Source organism: Helianthus annuus, chromosome 14 (assembly GCF_002127325.2).
Source record: "Helianthus annuus cultivar XRQ/B chromosome 14, HanXRQr2.0-SUNRISE, whole genome shotgun sequence".
NCBI classification, from domain to species: domain Eukaryota; kingdom Viridiplantae; phylum Streptophyta; class Magnoliopsida; order Asterales; family Asteraceae; genus Helianthus; species Helianthus annuus.
Genome location: NC_035446.2, coordinates 27,717,000 through 27,731,957, shown reverse-complemented (window position 1 = coordinate 27,731,957; position 14,958 = coordinate 27,717,000). Strand labels below are relative to the sequence as shown.

At 35.7% G+C, this 14,958-nt stretch overlaps 1 long non-coding RNA gene across 1 annotated transcript; it reads left to right on the top strand.

Annotated features, from left to right (window-relative positions):
* The first annotated feature begins 10,752 nt into the window (after positions 1-10,752).
* Positions 10,753-14,521, top strand: LOC110908541. The gene is made up of 2 exons (XR_002574700.2): positions 10,753-11,198; positions 14,230-14,521. It is a non-coding gene; the product is annotated as an uncharacterized LOC110908541 (long non-coding RNA).
* Positions 14,522-14,958: the final 437 nt, after the last annotated feature.

The window sequence follows — 14,958 nt, the reverse complement described above, 5'->3', positions numbered from 1 at the left end:
GGTTGCAAGTCTCTCCCCTTGAAAGTGGTTTCAACATCTGCTGACCTCCTATCTACTGATCATGCAAACTGCTGACCTACGACTGCTGATCAAGACAAAGTCTGATAGAAGAACTAAAGCATTGTTGCTTAATCTACTGCCATGCTTCAAGCACTGCTGATCATGACAAGTACTGTTGGGATTACAGCAGTGGAAGGATACAGCAGCAGTTTATACTAGTTTATGTAATATAATGAAATATAAGTAGTTAGCATAGTAGTGTTTGTATTGATCAGAGGTTAGAGTTTGTTAGGAGGTTAGATGTCACTTTCATGGTGACGTCAGCTTTGATGCTCAGTGGTTTGCAAGTGCCTATAAATAGAACAGTACTCTGTACTGTTCTGTTTAGCTCTTTCACCATCTTCTTTCTGCACGAACAAACACTGAGCTCGGGCTGAGGGGGAGTTTGCATATCATACTTGCATTGTAATCAAAGTTTAAAAATAAATTTAATCATTTGATTCCTTGTTGAAAATGTATGATTGAAAGCATTTCTTCTGTTTGATTGTGAAAAGTTTGTTTCCATATAATTTCCACTGCACTACTCTTTCATATGTTCATCTAATTTCAAACACAAATCACAATCAATCTAAACTCAGATCCTAACACTTCTTCGGATAAAGTGGTGTTGATAAGAACAATGGTACGGCGATCAATAGCAAGCCATGCCAAATAAAGGGGATTATCGGTGGTCTTACCTCCAGTGGTAACCGTTATGTAATATAATGAAATATAAGTAGTTAGCATAGTAGTGTTTGTATTGATTAGAGGTTAGAGTTTGTTAGGAGGTTAGATGTCACTTTCATGGTGACGTCAGCTTTGATGCTCAGTGGTTTGCAAGTGCCTATAAATAGAACAGTACTCTGTACTGTTCTGTTTAGCTCTTTCACCATCTTCTTTCTGCACGAACAAACACTGAGCTCGGGCTGAGGGGGAGTTTGCATATCATACTTGCATTGTAATCAAAGTTTAAAAATAAATTTAATCATTTGATTCCGTGTTGAAAATGTATGATTGAAAGCATTTCTTCTGTTTGATTGTGAAAAGTTTGTTTCCATATAATTTCCGCTGCACTACTCTTTCATATGTTCATCTAATTTCAAACACAAATCACAATCAATCCAAAATCAGATCCTAACACTTCTTCGGATAAAGTGGCGTTGATAAGAACAATGGTACGGCGATCAATAGCAAGCCATGCCAAATAAAGGGGATTATCGGTGGTCTTACCTCCAGTGGTAACCGTGGGGTCTGGAGGCGGGGAGGAGCCATTAACATGGCCGATTAAGTCATGGAGTGAGAGGAGAGGTTCAAGTTGATTCTTCCATAGGAGATAATTTGTGGATGACAACTTGATGTGAACAAAATTGGCTAGGGTATTTGGAAGAGGAGAAGAATCAGTAGAGGAGGATGCCATGGTGACAGGGAGGTAGGGAGAAGAAGACCGAAAGAAGAGGGGAGGGAGGGAGGAAGGTTACACTCTAGATACCATGATAAGATTACTCCACACACTTTTTGTATATTTCACTCTGTGTCAAATACAAGAATACAAAAGGTATATATAGCCTAACAAGGAAAGCTAAGAGATAAAAACATACAAACAATAAATATACAACATTAATAGAGACCATCCATATTCATCGGTTAACATTTTATTTCATACCCTCCTCATGTGTGTGTCAAATAAAACTACTGCTTTCAATGAGATACCATTGAAAATCCAATAGTTGGGTTATGCTATAATGGCTAAAGAAAATTTTAACTACCCCCGGGAGATTTTCAATGATCTGGTCAAGAATGTTAATAAAAAATCATTTTTATTATTTCCAAGGATTTTAAGTTTTTATTTTCAAAAGAAATTTTCCAAAGATAATGCCCATGTGCTTATCCAAGGAAATCCTTTTCAAATAAATAGTCTAACTTCTGAAACATTCACAAGGCTATCAAAACCTTCAAAAACACCAACAGAGGTACTTGAGCAGAATTTAGCAGCAACAACTGCTCCTCAGGCCCCTACTGTTGAGCCCACTACTCTTGGTGATCACAGTAGCACCACCACTGCTGTGAAACCCACACCAAAAACCACCAAAAAGAAAACCAAAAAAAAATCCCAAAAGCCCCCCAAACCCATCAAAAAGGTAACTCTGGAAGATGAGGTCCCAGAGGTTATACCTGTGACAACACAAAAGTCACCAATAACCACCGCTGCTTCTTCCTCATAGCAGTTGGAAGAAAGATCTCAACCTGAGCCTAAAACTCCTCATGCATCATCTCAAAAGGATCAGGTTGTATCCACAGGAACACCACATTATGAAGCTCTGGAATCACTTGATTCCTTCTTCCACAGCCCTCCTCCCGGGGAAATTCTCTTTCTACCCCCATCCTCACTGCACAACTTCCACCATCCATGATACCTTTGTTGGATGCACTTGATATAGCCGAGACACAAATCAGTTCTTCTCAATCACCTGTTAATGAGAATATGCCACAACAAGTGACTGAGTCTGGTGTCTCTATCTCTGATAACCCACCAACAATTGAGGAGGCTACACTGTAGGAATTACAAGGAATTCCTGTCAGTAGTTCAAGTGGAGCAGCTACTACACGTGTTGAACCCACTGGTTTACACCTGGACAATAGTTTCATTAGTGAGTCTCCCTTGAAGGCAATTTCTTCTTTGGGATCCTTTATACACTGGTAACCTTAAAATGGTAACCTCTACTGAAGAAAGAAGTCCCCAGTACCAAGAAAAAGGGGCATCAGTGGATGATTTTTGGGAAACTTTCCCTAAGTTAACCACTGATACAACCACCACTGGTGAGTAATCAAATGATCCCATTAACTTGGGAGATGGCTTAAAATACAAAGAATTGAAGGAGAGGGTTGATAAACTTGACACATCTGTTGCAGAAATCAAAACTATGCTGCAACAGTTGTTACAAGCTCAAAAGGCTACACCCACTGCTGCAACATCTGCAACATCTGCTTCATCCCCTGTTGAGCTATGGAATTTATTTCAACCTATGCTTCATCAACAAAGACAATCTGCTGATCAACAACATGAAGTTCAAATTCAAATTATCAGAAACATCATGGAAGCTAGGTACAAAGATACTCAAGCAGATATCAAAGCCATTAAAGCTCATCTGCTCCAAACCACTGGCACTGCTCCTCCTTCAATCATTTATGTTGAAAACCCTGATGATGCCAAAAGGGGGAGAAAAATAAAGGGAAGAAGGGAAAAGAAGATGGTTTATACATGCCACCAGATCCAATGTCCAAACTTGTGGTAGAAATCCAAAGGCCAGATGGTTCCAAAAAGGTTGATGAGACTCAAAATGCATTTGCTGCATTAAAGGCAAACATGAAAGACAATGGAAATAAAAGGGTCTAAAAGGTTTGAGCAGGAGAAGAAAGTATTGATGGAAAAGGAAGAGCAGGGTACTTCTAAACCTAAGGAAGAGCAGGGTATTTCTAAACCTAAAAGAAGACAGCCTACCAGAAAAGTAAGCCAACCCAAATCCACACCTTCCAAAACCACCAAACAAACTCCTCAAATCCCCAAAAGTTCCTATCATCAAACCTCCAAACCAATAGATGTTAAGACACCTGTTGTATCAACAGTTGTTGGTACTTCAGTGGTTTCAACAGATGTTACCCCAGCAACTACCATCACTACTACATCAACCCACACTCAATCCATTGCCATACCAAAAACAACCTCACCACCACAAAAACCACCTGCCAAAAAGCAGAAGACAACAGTTGATACATCAACTGTTGTAGTGACAACAGTGGTTGAAACACCAGTTGTTTCAACAACTGTTAGTCAGCCACCTATCACTCAACCCACAAACACTCCACCAACTTCTCCAAAGCCCAAAAGAAGAAGGGTAACAAATATTGTTCTGGAAGATGATACTTCTCCAATTCCAACATCTTCACAACCACTGACCCTTGTCACCATTCCAAACCCTATTCCAATCTCTTCAGCTCAAGTTCTGAATCCAAACACTGCTATTGTTCAAGTGGGAGTACAATAACCATTAGATCTCCCAACAGTCAGGGAGGAGATCAAATCTTTTTACTCTGAAGATGACCCTGCAAAAAGGAAACTCCCATCCATTCAAGGTTATCCTTTCCAAAGAAACATAGAAGAGTATCTCAAAATAAAGGCCCAACAAGCAGAAGATATATCTAAAAGAGAAACAGAGGAAAGTCTGACAAAGAGATTCAGAGAAATCTGCAATACCTGCTCACCAAAGTCAGAACTTTAGAACAGTTCTCAAAAGACCTTTGCCAAAAACTGTCTGAAAAAGATGATGAAAGTATGAGGCAAGACTACCTTGAATACATAATGGCATACAAGAAGTACAGGGCAGAAAAGCATCAATACAAAGAATGGATCATCAGTGAACTATAAGAGGAAATAGCCAGAATTCAAAAGATGCTTGAAGACAAAGTAAAACAAACTCCTCCAATCTGGGCCAAGTACAAGAAAAATGTACCTGAAAGGGCCTTAAGGCTGAAAAGAATGAAAGAAGAGCTGATAACTGCTGATTACGGGTCAAGGAACCAGGTTACAAGGTGGTCAGAGGATAAAGTGTTAGCCACCTACAAAAGGTTGGAATAGTTGAGGAAGAGAGATCCCACTCCTCCCAAAAAGCCTGACTATCCGGAAGCAGTGGTTCCAGTCAAACGACAAAAGTTACCAATCAGGAGACCCACTGTTCCAACTGCTGCCATCCATTATCAAAGAAGGAAACAAAAGCAGATGGATACAATGACAAAAGAAGACAAGGCTCAAGAAGAGTATATCATGAAGATGGTTCTTCAGACACTTAGGGCAGAAAAACAAGACCCAACACAATCCCAAGACCCTGCCAAAGTTGTCATCACCAGGCCTCAATCTCCAAACTCATCAGCAATAAAAACTCTCCCAAGAAACCCATTGGATTCAAAGATACTAAAGTGGAAGTCTGATCAAAAGACCCACGTATTGACTCTGCTTAAATCCAATGGTGAAGTGAAGCATATATCAAGGGAAGAAGCACTTGGCCTGGGTGTTGAAGATCTACAAGATCTCCTTGAGCTTCCATTGTGCAGGGATGAGGATAATACAGATTCCATGGACTTTGAATTACAATTCAAAGGACAAGTCAGGGAATTACTGTTGAGGCAATAAAAATCCAGAAAATGAAGAGTTTTGGCATCATCTGTTCCAGGGGGAGATTGTTGGGATTGAACCCTACCAAAGGAACAGTTGATAAAGCCAAAACTGGATCAGATCAGTGGATTCATAATAAGCAGTTGTTTGCATCAGTCTTTCCCCTTGAATGTGGCCTAATATCTGATGACCTCTTAGTACTGCCCTGCCACAACAACTATTGATCTACAACAACTGATTATCATCCAAAGACTGTTGAAGACAAAGGACTGTTGCTCAATCTGCTGCTATGGTTCAAGTACTGCTGAATACACAAAGCACTGCTGGGACTAAAGCAGTGGAACGAAGACGCAGTAGTTCACCTTCTTTATTGTATTATATTTGTAATCAGTAGTTAGAAAGCAATGTTTGTAAAGAACAGTTGTTAGAGGTTGTTAGGAGGTTAGATGTCACTTTCATGGTGACGTCAGCAAAGATGCTTCAGTGGTTTGTTCTGTACTATAAATAAAATAGTACCTTGTACTGTTCTATGAGCTCTCTTCATCACCAAGTCATTCTGTACGAACATTCACTGTGAGCTCAGGCTAAGGGGAGACTTTGTGCATGCATGCATTGTAATTGAAGATTGTAATAAATATAATCATTCGATTTGATGTTAAACATGTTTGCTTAAAATTGTTCTCTCTTTGATTGTGTTGAAAGTTTATTCATCTATTTCCGCTGCAATTGTATATGTTTCATCTTCATTTTAGTTAAACAAACACAATCATATCAAACTCAGATCCTAACAGTTCCAACAGAGGTTACACAGAGGTTATAAATACACTACCACCACCAACACACAAGTCCCAAAAAGGACTTCTCATCCACAAAAGAAAACCAACAACACCAATCCTACAACCACCATAAAAAACACAAACTCCTCAAACCAGAACCACGAGAACTAAATTCATTGTCCAAGATTATGATGAAGAAACTCCCGATGCATCACCTATCAAAACCACAACCTCATCCATCTTATCTCAACCATCCATTACCACAACCACAACACTCACTACATTACCACCCATAAAACTATCCACCACCATTCTTGACCCATTGGAACTAGAAAATATATCAAAAGAGATACAATCTTTCTATTCCACAAATGACATCAGCCAACTTACCTTCCCATCTCTCAAAAGATATCAAAAGCCTAAAAATGTACAAGAGTACCTAGAACTGAATGTCAATCAGCCTCAAAAGATAGCTTCTTTAAAAAAGCAAAGGGAAAAGTGATAAGGAGGCTAAGCAAATCATGTCTGCAGAATTCACAAAGGTAAATAGACTTCAAGACTTTGCAAAAGATGTTAGTCAAAAGGCTTCTCAAGGACCAGTAAGTGACCCTAGCATAAAAAAGGAACTAAGGGAAGACTATCTGGAGTTCATCATGAAAAATAAGCCTTATAGAGCCTCAAGAGCTCAATTTACTTGTTGGACTATAGAAGCCCTTTCGGAAGAAATCATAAGGATTGAGATGTTAAGGCTCAATCCAGATATCAAGCCCACTCCTCCCAACTGGGATATAGGTAGAAAACCTGTTGGTCAAATAGTAGTTGATTTAAGAAGAATGAAGGAGTAGATGGTTGCTGTAAAATTTGGGTCTATGCAGTCAATGGCAAGATAGGGTGAGCCAACAATCAAAGAGTGCTATAAAAAACTCGAAGCACTAAGAGCTATAAATTCCTCAGTCCCCAGAAAGCCAAACTATGAAGACACCAACATAACCACTAGCTCTCTAGTTAATCCCATAGAACTTCCATCTACAAAGCATGTCTCCTTGATGTTTAGAAGCCACCTCAAAAGACAAAAGGAGATGTCTATAGAAGATCAAAAAAAATGAAGATGATATAAGGAAGGAAGGAATAAAAGATGAACTCATGTATAGGCATCCAGATGCCAGACCAGAAAAGCTACTTGGGAAAATTTTAGGAAAACATATCCCTGCACCTCTTCCAATAAAATCGGTCCCAGTAACTTCATATGCCTCTAAAACTCAAAAATGGCCCTCATGCAAAACCATCCATGAATTAACAATAGTCAGGGCAGATGGAGAAGTGAAAAAGACTTCAATGAATAGTGTGATGAGCCTGAGAATTGAAGATCTACAAGATCTATTAGACCTTCCACTTGAAAGGGATGCTGATGACTTGCTTTCTAAAAGATTTGAGAAGCAACTTAAAGCCCAAATCGGAAGTAAGTTGAAGAGGAACAAAAATTGACCCAATAAACATCTATGTGATGACATCATGTAAATCTTTAGTTTTCTCTCAATATATTAGGATTCACACTTAATCATAGCCATTTGCTCTTTTACAGTTGTTATTACATCAAGATATGTATTAATGGCTTTTTGTTTATTGAAAATTGTGACCTCCAAATCATGATTATTGTTTTTCAAAATCTTGATTTGATTGAAAAACTATTTTTCAATCCAATTAAGTGTGTTACAAGCTTGCTAAATACGCTGTCTACCACAAAACATATTTTTAGAGTGTTCTTTAAGCCTTTTGATGTTACCATACTTCTCAATGCGTTTCACACAAGACGGTGGTAACGGGTCACATTAGACCTTTTTTACTAGGACAGATACGTTAGATATTTCTGGATTTACCTTTTGCAACTGAACCATGAAAGCATGCTGAACAATCTCCTCCATAGAATCAAATGAATATCCAGAGAAAACAGAATTCACTTCAGCAATTTAACATCAGAAAATGGTGAACCCTCTATGAAATTCTCTTTAAACCTGCAGCAAACAATGACTTCGGAGACTTTGGTTCCACTCCAACTTAAGTTAGTTCCACTTCAACTTGAGTTGGCTCCACTTTAACTTGAGTTTTTGCCTCCACTACAACATTTGTTGGTTCTACGTCAACTTGAGTTTTTTCCTCCACTACAAACATTTGTTGGTTTCATCTCAACAAGATATGCAATTCTATCTCGCTTCGTACCAAATTATTCTAATTGAATCCTTCATCTCCTTGAACCACCATTAAAGCCTTACCTTTGTTTGACGAAGGCGCTGATTGGTTTGATGATGATGAAGACTCTATGATTTGAATCAGAGTAGTTCAACTTTCTAGTGCTAGGTTTTGATTTTGACTCTTTGGGTGTGATCCATGTCGGTATGCTTTTTGGTAATAACCATTTCGTCCATCGAACGAATTTTGATTTTCCTTAGCTTTTGGTTTGTTACATTCTCGCTTGAAGTGAACTTTTTCTCCATAATTAAAACATTTAACCTTTGTCTTATCAAAACCATCTTTAAATTTTCTCTTACCAGATCTTTCCCACCTGTAATATCCATGAATCTTTGAGCTCTCCTTGTTATGCTAGCTAGCCAAGCACCATATGGTGTCTATAAGCTCTATTTCCTCGGGATCAATCTGATCATAATCATCTTTGACCAAATTGTAATTTCCAGTTTTCCTAGCTACATGACATTCATACGATGTAAAAACTACAGTTAAAAACGCCATCTGTTCTTTTGCATTTGGAATTGAGGAATTTTGTAGATTTGAAAGATTCACTATGACATTGCATTGTAAATTCTGAGTTGAACTGGTTTGATTTTGCTAAAACTAAGGTTGACTCGGTTGACTCTGCTGTAGATGCAGAAAATTCGGTAACTCTAGTGTAGACCCATTTAAACCACTTGAAATACCACCCACAAACACACTTCCTCCTGAACTGTTATTCAAGCTATCTCCTTGGTTGATTGGTATAGCAGAATAATTGAACCCTCCCGATCCATTAGGTACTGGAATGTAAGAATAGTTGTATTGAAAGCGGTTTGGATCTTAGAACTTTGTATCGAACGTCCTGATCTGTTGTACAAACTTGTATCTTGAGGAACAAATAGAGATTGCGTCTTTAACTTCTTGCGTTGCTCCAATTCATGAGCTTGTAACTTTCCAATGAAATCATTAATACCCATCGTTCTCTAGGTTGATTAACCTTTCACCATGATTAGAAAACTTCCCCATTCGAATTACGTAGAGCATCAGCAAGTTTGATATTTTTCTCTAAGTTTGGAATAACAATATCATATTCATCAAGTTTTACGAGAAGATGACAATATCTTTCTATCAACTGATGAAGTGACTCATTCTTTAAACATGAAAAAATGTTGGATTCTTTCTTGATTGACACTTTCTTGCTTTGAATGATATCTGGGTTTCCATTAATACTTTTGGTGTAAACCTTCCCATAACAAGTTAAATGTTTTGTTATTTTTCAGCAAATGTAACATATCATGTGTCAATGCATGTTGCAGTTGAATGTACATCGTTTTTTCATGCCCAAAGTTCTTTTTATCTTCCCATTCTAGCTTAGAGATAGAAAATGGGTTTAGTAAAGTAAAATACACGATTTTGTACATAACAAAAGTTCAAACGGTACAACTTATCGTAGAACATAAAACATACACTAGTGACTTATGCTAGTTGTGAAAGCCTCCTCATATTTTGGTTTTGTTTTATTCTATAAACTAAAACACAAACGTCATGTTATTTTTATCTTTTTATAAAGTGTTTTATGTTTTTATAAAATCATGACGTCTATTCTTTTTAATTGAAACATAAATATACACGTTATCAAATGAGACTCATATTTAGGTATTGTTGTATGTTTTTAAACTGGCGCCATTTATCTTTTTTGTTATTTTGCTAATATAATATAATACTATAAAAAATCCGAATATAACATTATTTTTATCTACGTTTTAATAAGATTTTTGTTCAACATTGAATGGGTCAAACATAATTGATTTTTTTTTGTTTTTTATTGTGACGAATCGAATCGATACCGTCCAAACAACTTCGGTAGCAGTATTTACTTTTCAATTTCCGGTGTAAAGTTCAGTGGAAAAAGGAGTTGCATTTGCAATATAATATCTTTTTCATATCATAAGCTATGGCGAGCATTGGTATCGTACTAGTACCATGACGTACCGAATTGGTACTGTTCCATCAACATCAGTACCACGTCGATTTCAACCGAACAATATCGGTATCAGTAAATATGTGTCAATATTTTTAGGTATATTACGGCTTTAATTTTTAAGTTTTGTGTTTTAGTTGTTTGAACCAAATGTCATCGTACTACAAAGATATCGTAATGAATTGAACCAATATCCACTAGTCTCTCGCTACAACACACGGTGGATTTTACTAGTTAAATAACAACGGCAAATCAGTGTATTAACGAATTCTGAGTTCATCTAGTAGACTTCTATTGAAAGACTAATATATAAGAAATATAAATTTTCCATCAGGAGAGAGGAAAATCATATAAGAAAACAGATTATTATTTTTATATTTTCACTTTACCGAATTTTAATATCTAGTTTGAATTTTGAAGCAGCCACGCACGCTCCTCCATAGCCATACGACCTAGTTTGGGTGCCAATACCTCCAAATCATGCACGCTCCACCTGTCAGAAAATGCCTCCCAAATCTTATCCTTTTAATCTGCGATTTCCCCTTATAAATATCAAAACTCTTGGTTCATGGTTTCCTGTATCAAACTTCTTGCATCTCACAAACACAAAATACCTTTCCTTGTCAAATTATCATTTCAATTCAGATCCGCCTCAAAATCGTTGACAACCAATGATTTATGATTTGGAGACGGATCGGAATTGAATAGATGATTGGACATCTCACAAAATCAAAATACTTTTCTTTGTCAAGTTATCTGTTCAATTCAGATCCGTCTCGAAACCGTTGACAACCAATGATTTATGGTTTGGAGACGGATCGGAATTGAATAGATGATTGAACATCTCACAAAATCAAAATACTTTTCCTTGTCAAGTTATCTGTTCAATTCAGATCTGCCTCGAAACCGTTGACAAACAATGATTTATGGTTTGGAGACTGATCGGAATTGAGTAGATGATTGGATAACACAAAGTTAATTGGTTTGGTTGTACGGTCGGCTCTCTAAGGTATGAAGATCATAAGGAATTTAAATAAGAGTTTTGTGTGTCAATCTATTCGATCTATATATTTCTCTTCTCAGTTATGACAAGATTACTATGGATGAATTGTTTTCAAATTATAATTAGGGTTTTTTAATTTTAATACAGCTAGTGTAAATTTTAAACCTAGAATCAGTAGTTATATAAGGAACCCATCGGAAGTCTGTTGGTAAAGGCGATGTTTGTAGTCCCTCATTAATGAATCCCTTGGAATTGAATAGATGATTGGGTAACACAAATTATAAATATTTTTAAGTTTGTTTGGTTTAAAAAGATATACATCATCATCAATCATCAGTTTCTAAATATAGCAGTCTCATGATATCTTATATTGTTTAAAAAGTTTTGTAACTTGGATAGAAATCTATCACAATAAGTCGTGGGGTTGAGATCCTGTACAAACAGTGCTTATCATAAGAACCGTAAGAACAGATCTGAACCATTGATAATTTAAATCAAAGGTTGATATTGATTATAAATAAAACCCTTATAATTAAAAATTACTACTAACAAATTAGGGGTACTTTTGTAAAATTGCTAGTCATTTGACCATTTTCCATTAAATACAAATTCCACCAAGAGTTTTTAAATTAAAATAACTTTTATATACTTCATTATTTTTTTTAAAAAAATATATCATAAAATCAAGTATTTTTTTATCTTTAATATGAGTACCATATTGCTATACTTTTTTTGTATTTATAAAAGTGATTTTTAAAAAAGTTAACAAAAGGTGTTTTATAATTGTGCTGATAACGTGTTGATTATGTGTTAATTACAAAATAATACAAACAAACACCAAAGGTAGATATAATCAGCACATCTGGTGTGCTGATAATAGAGAACGATTGAGGATGTTGTGCTAATATCGTTTATGTTGATAATGGAGAACGATTGAGGACGATGTGCTGATAATGAAGAACGATTAAGGATGTTATGCTAATTATATAGTGTTGTGCTGATTATATTTTTTGTAATTATTTTTAGTTAGTTATAAATAAATATGGTCAAAAGGTCTAAATTACCCCTAAACTAATTGTTTATTGATGGACACTTGTCAATTATGTGTTGGTTCTTACGGTTCTTACAAACTTAAGTGTTTGTATTTGATCTCATTCCATAAGTCGTGTACTCTACAATTAAAGGGTTAGGCCATCGGATGTGGTGATGACCCTCATGATCACCATGACCCTCCACATTAGCGTTATGTTACCTACTTCTAATCCATCATCCAAAACCACTACTCTAAGGGTGTGGTCATGAGTCAAACCACTATTATCTTATTTTAATTTAATTTTGTGAAATGAAAAGAAGACATTAAATAAGGAAAGGAGGTTCATGGTTGTCATGGTTTAATCGATGAGAATCATGGTGAATGAAACAAGGGGGTGATGTAACAATCCATGGTCCTACATGGCGATTGATGACTCAACCATGCCCTTCACACCCTATAACCAGTTTAAATTTTGTAGAATGCATGTGTGAATTTATCTTAAATAATCTAAAAATTGCTGTTTAAAAAAGCTAGAAATTTGGAGTTTACATAATTTGTTATTTTTATAATTTTTTGTTTATTATGACATTCATGCCTCTGTTTCAAAAATTTGGAGCATTCACATCCCTTTCATCATTTTCTACCCTATAATTTAACTAAACATCATAGTTTAAAATACCCTATAATTTAACCAAAAATCATACTTTAATAAAAAATAACTTTCATTTTAAAAAATTTCTCGTATCTCATCCACTATTTTTATTCTTATCTTAGTACAAACACTTATTTTATTATATTTCTTGATTTTATATACTCATAATAGCTTTTTTATGTTTAAAAAACTAGTGTGGTGATTAATACGAGAGTGGTGTAGAGAAGTGGTGGATGAGACATGGTGAGTTTTTTTTTAGATTTTTTGGAATTTTAAAGATGGTGGAGTTGGTAGATGGGATGTGAATGCTCTTATTGTTATTCAAAAGTTAGCAAAAACAATTTTGAACGGATGTTACAATAACGTATTCCTAAATTACACAAACTTAGAGCTAATGTACACATTGTTAGGGATTGAACCCTGATTTTATTCTTTAAAGGATATGTAACACCCCTAAAATATTAAACTGTATATATGTGTATATACATGTATAATTATTTGTAAGGATAATAAATTAGTGAAAATAAAACTAGAGGTATTTAACCTAGTTAAATTATGTTGTAAAAAGGGTAATGAATCAAGAGATTTTAACCTATTTTATAAATCTTACAACTAAAGGGACCAAATATGAACACACTTGAAACTTATATTTTTAAACATAAGATAACTACAAAACACATACCTTGTGTGTGTTCTGTATTCGATCAAACCACAGGGGAAACACAGAGTCTTGTTCAAAATCCTAACTTCATCAAATTCTATCTAAACTCAAGAAGGAATTCGATTAGGAATCAATCCTAAGCTAAAATCTTGATCACAAACCTTAGGAGATTAAAAGCTATACTCAATTTTGATTTTTGGTGAAATTTTGATGTGTTATGAATTCTTATAATTCAAATTCTTGAATGAAAAATGATGCTATTGCTTAATTGATGTGATTACAAGTCTAGGAATAAGTCCTAGATAAGAATTTAATGATTTTGCTTCATAAATTTTTGAATTGATGATTTATCATAGATATGATATATGGGTTTTGTGAACTAGATGAAGAACACTTGAATCATAATGATAATTTAGCATTACTTGATAGATATGATGCAAGTTTAAATGTTGTTATGGTATTATTGATACATGATTTGGAATATCATGATTTAACATGGTTAAAATTATTAATCATGAAGATGATAGTGTTAGAATACTAATTTCGCACACAAGATGTTTGATAAAATGCTTGAATGAACTTGAAATAAGTGAGAAAATTGAAAGAATCACTTATTTGACTAGATAGAAGCATTGAGGGTTGAATCATGAATTATGAATTCTAAGCGATATGTTCGAATTGGATTCTATAGGCAATTTGGGTGGATCGTCAAGTAATCAAGGAGGAACGGATAATCGGTTGAAATGAAAGCTTTAAAGGTACGTGGCTATGCGTGTGACACCCCAGGAAAACCAGGAAACCACGCAACCCAACTAGCTTCCTAAGTGACTACGTGCTAAATTTCGGGACGAAATTTCTTTTAAGTTGGGGATAATGTAACAACTCGAGTTTTTAAAGTCTTTTCTCGATATGTTATCTGTTTCACAATTGTGGTCTTGTAACTTGTTGCTTTGTAATTGTGCATGTTGGTTAAATGTTTGGAATATTGTGCTATTAATTTCAAGAATTATGTGTAATGTGTTAGTTTTGTAAACTTATGTGCTATTGTATCATTAATCACACTTGGAGTTTCATCACACCCACCCGACGAAACCTAGGGGTTTCGTCATATCCACCCCGACGAAACATTGGTGTTTCATCACATATAGTGCTCGACGAAACATAGAGTTTCGTCCTGACCATCACGATGAAACACGGGGTTTCGCCGGCCCAAGTTAAGCTGAAGCCCATTAAGGGCCCAGTACTCTTATGTGTGTATAGGTTACGTGAAACTGTTCATTCATCATACTTAGCCGATTTAAAACCCTAGAGCCTCTCCCCCTCTTCCCTGTTCGACGACAACCATCATCTTTAGAAGATCTTGTGTTTCATCTCTCAACCGGTTAGTTCGATAATCGATTCGATCTACTTGTTATTGTGT